The 4,993-nt window shown below is 30.8% G+C and overlaps 1 non-coding gene across 1 annotated transcript; it reads left to right on the top strand.

Moving 5' to 3' along the window:
- Window positions 1-990: 990 nt before the first annotated feature.
- LOC139894802 (small nucleolar RNA R71) lies at window positions 991-1,097 on the top strand. Its single transcript, XR_011775284.1, has one exon. It is a non-coding gene; the product is annotated as a small nucleolar RNA R71 (small nucleolar RNA).
- The last annotated feature ends 3,896 nt before the right edge of the window (window positions 1,098-4,993 follow it).

The following is a 4,993-nucleotide window of genomic DNA, read 5'->3' as shown; positions in this document are numbered from 1 at the left end:
ATTACTTGCTCATACTCAACTCCTTTTCTTGGAAACGGGATGGGTGGTCTGTATGGTGCCACCACCGGCTTTACATACTCGAGTGGTGGTGGTGTTGTAACTTCTTCATTGTTACTCACATCAAAAACCTTCCCATCTTCTGATGCTGGTTTTTCAGAATTCGTTGATACCATATTAACATTCTCATTCCGAGAATTTACTTCAGTATCGCTCAGTAGCTTTCCTTGTTCCCTCTCACTCATCATGCTAGAAAGAGTACCTACGTGTTTTTCTAGATTCAAAATGGAAGCTTGTTGAGTTCTTAATGATTGATCAAACCTCTCATTTGTTTGGGCTTGAGATGTAATAAATTGTGTTTGAGATTCCATTAGCTTTGCCATCATTTCTTCCAAATTTGACTTTTTCTCTTCGGGTTGTTGTGGTGGTTTATACAAGTTAGGTTTTTGTTGATTGAAAGTGTTGTTTTGAGTTGATTGGTTATTCGGACCTTGTTGGTTGTACGAGTTATTGTTAGGTCCATTTGGATTGTAAAGAATGTTTTGATTTCGATTGAAGTTTGGCCTTGGCTGTTGATAATTATTTTTATAATTATTTCCAGGCCTTTGGTTCATGTAGGAAACATTCTCTCGTTGTTCCATCGTTTGTTCAATGTGACAATCTTTCGTTAAGTATGGTCCACCGCATTGCTCACAACTGATTCGTATTGCGTGAATATTTTTAGTCATCTTTTCCATTCGTCTCTCGAAAGCATCTATTTTTGCGGAAACGGAATCAAAGTCATGGCTAGAATCGACTCTAGCCGCTTTAGATAATCTAACGATGTCTTTTTCTTGGTGCCACTCATGTGAGTGGGAGGCAGTGTTATCAATAATTTTGTAAGCGTCAGTTGCAGTTTTCTTCATAATGGAACCAACAGCTGTTATGTCGATGTCTTTTCGTGTAGCAATGTCGCATCCTTGGTAGAATATTTGTACTATTTGATAAATATCTAAACCATGTTGAGGACATCCTCTCAACAATTTTCCGAATCTTATCCATGCCTCATATAATGTTTCATTTGGCTTTTGCACGAACGTAACAATTTCTCCTTGAAGTCTCACAGCTTTAGATGCCGGAAAGAATTGTTTAAGAAAATTTTCAACTAAAACATCCCATGTATCAATCGCCCCTTCAGGTAATGATTCTAACCAATCTTTGGTTTCTCCCTTTAAAGTCCAGGGAAATAACATGAGATAGATCTGTTCATCCTCAACATCTCTGATTTTGAATAGAGTACAGATCCTATTAAAGGTTCGAAGATGTTCGTTTGGATCTTCTTTTGGCGTACCACTATATTGGCATTGATTAGTTACAATGTGTAGGATTTGTCCTTTGATTTCATAATATGGCGCATTAATGTCTGGCTTAATAATGGCGTGACCTTGGCCCGTACGTGTGGCTCTCATTCTATCTTCCATACTTGGAGGTTCCATTACTTCCATAATTGAAATTGTTAAATATGAATCACTAGAGGATTCTGATTTAACGGTTTGTGGTTCAGGAGGAATGATTAGTGGTTCTGGATCTTGGAATTGTCCTTGAATATCCTCCGGTTTTTCAATTTTGAAGTCGGGTTCAAAAAATGGATTATCGGGATTTTGAGTTGGAGTACTTATTTGATTAGATGACGATTCTAAAGAAAAATCAACGGCGATAATATTGGCTAGATGTCTTGATCGAGTTACTTGTGGTGAACGTTTTGCTCTGTGCATTCACTGAATATCCTATTAGTTATAAAAGATAAAAATTATATAAGTTATCAAATTAATAGACTTTTCTGATTTTGCTCACATTTCGAATAGCCAATAGATGCAGCAGGAAGCCAGTACCCTTTAAATCGAAAGCCCACAACTCGCCACTAACAAATCCAACTATTACTACGAACCAGAAAATTTTGGATGTCTATCAATTTAACCGCTTAAAATAATTTTTTTGTTTTGAAATTTTAGAGAAGAAATAGAAAATTCTATGTCCTAAAAACTAGAGCGTCGAGAAATAAGAAAGAAAAAAGAGTGCGTCGAAAAATGTCGAAAAATAAAAGGTCGAAAAATGAGCGTTGAAAAACAAACAGTCGAAAAATAAAAATAAGAAAATAAGCGTTGAAACTTAGTATTAAAAACTAAATATTAAAAGTTACGTCTAAAGGTATTAAAGCTTAAAAGGAATTCTATATCCAAAAAGGCAATAACTTAAAAAGTACTAAAATCTTAAAACGGCTTCGCAAAATTCTAAAGCACCTAAATCTTAGTCTAAAGAAAAAGCACTTAAGAGATTTTACGGCAAAGCCTAAAAATCTAGAAATAAAAATAACTACGGCAAAATACTAAGTTTAAAACTAAGTACGAACGATAAAAATACAAATATTACGAATAAACGATTAAAAAGATACAAAAAGTAAAAATAAAACTTAAGGTTATAAAAATACAATTTTTTATAAAAATATTATTTTTATAATATTATTTTATAAAAGTATTAATCTATATAATTAATAATAATATTAAAACTTAAATACAAATAATATAAATTAAAACTAAAAACTAATTAAATTAAACCCTAATAATAATAATTATTATAAAATCTAACCCTAAAATCGTAATTAATGCTAGGGTTTCAGCTGTCAGGTACACTCATGCGGTCGCATGAGATTAATGCACTTCAGCCATGCGATCGCATGGCCCAGAATTTCTGGATCTGATTGTTGGGCTGCTACAGTACCAGGCCCAATGGTCTTTTTATTTTTTTGAGCTTCGAATTAGATCCGGCCCAGTTACAGTTTTTTATAATAATCTGATTTTTATTTTTATAAAATAATAGATAGATAATTTGTATAAAATAAAAATATATTTTAAAAACTTAAAATAAAATTACTTTTTAATTTTATATATTTTAAACAAAATCTTAAAAATATTTATATTTTTATATATATTTTTTCTTTTTATTATTTTTAACACTTATTATAAATACAAAATATTTTTATGAAATAAGAAATAATATATTTTTACAAAAATATAGTTTTACTAAAATATAGCGTTTCGCCGAGTTCCCCGGTAGCGGCGCCAAAAACTTGATGTGTGCAGCAGCGTATACGAAATAGTTATATTTTTATTGCGAAATACTATTAAATACGATACAATTTTATACAAGTTATTTATTTATTTATAGAATGGATATACCTAAACCTTGCTATAACACTTATATGCAGTGTACCTAATCGTAAAGTAGTGTAGTTTTTAGTAAGTCCGGTTCGTTCCACAGGGAGCTAGCTGAGTTTAACACTATATTTTTAAACAATTATATTTGTATATATATATATATATATATATATATATATATATATATATATATATATATATAGTAGTATTATTATTATTATAAAAGGGAGGTTTTACCGTTTAATGACCGGTTTGTCGATTTTAAATAAAGCCTAAAGATAAATGAAGATAATATAAATGACAGAATTTAAATTGCGATAAAGTAAATTGAAGTAATTAAAATGACAGTAAATAAAGGTACGATGAAATATGAAATAAAAGTATTATGCTTATTTAAACTTCCGTAATCATGATGTTTGACATTTTGATTTTAATTAATTGTTACCCTAGGTTAATTGTCCTTTGTCCTGGATTATTTGATACCTATTTGGTTTTGGTCCATAATAGTCCATCGGTCATAATTATAAAATGCTCGTCAAATTAACCTTATTCCCGAAGTCAAATATTCCAACTAATTAGGGATTCGAACTGTAACAAGGTTTTAATACTTTGTTAACAATTACACCAATTATCCTTGTATGTAATCTACCCATGTTTTAATGAGATATGAATATTAATTTACCCACTTGATCAGTATGAATAATCAATTACCCAACCCGAATAATTAATTAAATGATCGTAAAAGATGTCATATAAACGTCACTAAATAGAACATACATAATCATTTTAATAATTATTAGATTAAGTAATTTGAAGATAGGTTCGACAGGTTCCAATGAGTTGTCGTTCAATTAGACAATACCCCCTACCTATTAATAGTCAATAGTCCAATGTCCACAAGTGTCGGTCTTTTGTCCAAACCTTAATTATGGTACAAAATCTAATAACCCCGTCTTTAATATTTATTCTAACATCACGATTACTTTGGCTCAAATAAGCATAATAATAACTTAGTTACAAGACATTAATTTAAAAAGGAAGAACATAGCTTACAGTGGTGATTAATCGCGTAGCGTTACACGAACAGAGTTCTGACTTACAAAACCTTAAAACATTTCTTACAATAACTCAATTATTATTAAACTTAAATTATACTTTAAATTATATATATATATATATATATATATATATATATATATATATATATATATATATATATATATATATATATATATATATATATATATATATATATATATATATATATATGTGTGTGTGTGTGTGTGTGTGTGTGTGTGTGTGTGTGTGTGTGTGTGTGTATGTGTTTCTTACAGAGAAGGAAAAGAAAAAGATGTGTTTTGAGCTCGAGCACCAGACTACCTTTTATAGGAATATGGCCAGAAAAAGTAGGCCATGCGATCGCATGGGAATTAGGCCTCCAGGCCATGCGATCGCATGGAGCAAGGATCCAGCTCACGATCGTTTGTCTCCTAGTTTGCCGACGGTTTTTAATATATAATATAATATATATATAATTTTAAGAATGATTTATATATTATATTATATTTATGTGCATAGTTGACTTCTAATTTTAGGTCCGTTGAGTCGCGCGTTGATAGTTGGTTCATGTCCCGGTTTCGGATTTTCGAACGTCCTTGCGTACAATTTAATATCTCGTATTTTGCATTTTGCGGCTCGTACTCTTGTAATTTTAAGACGTTTCTCATCAATAAATTGAACCACTTGGATTGTACTTTGTACTTTTGAGATTTTTGGTCGTTTGCGTCTTCAAATCGTCATTT

Source organism: Rutidosis leptorrhynchoides, chromosome 2 (assembly GCF_046630445.1).
Source record: "Rutidosis leptorrhynchoides isolate AG116_Rl617_1_P2 chromosome 2, CSIRO_AGI_Rlap_v1, whole genome shotgun sequence".
Classification (NCBI taxonomy): Eukaryota; Viridiplantae; Streptophyta; class Magnoliopsida; order Asterales; family Asteraceae; genus Rutidosis; species Rutidosis leptorrhynchoides.
The sequence above is the reverse complement of the archived record's forward strand: the minus strand, read 5'-3'. Positions and strand labels throughout refer to the sequence as shown.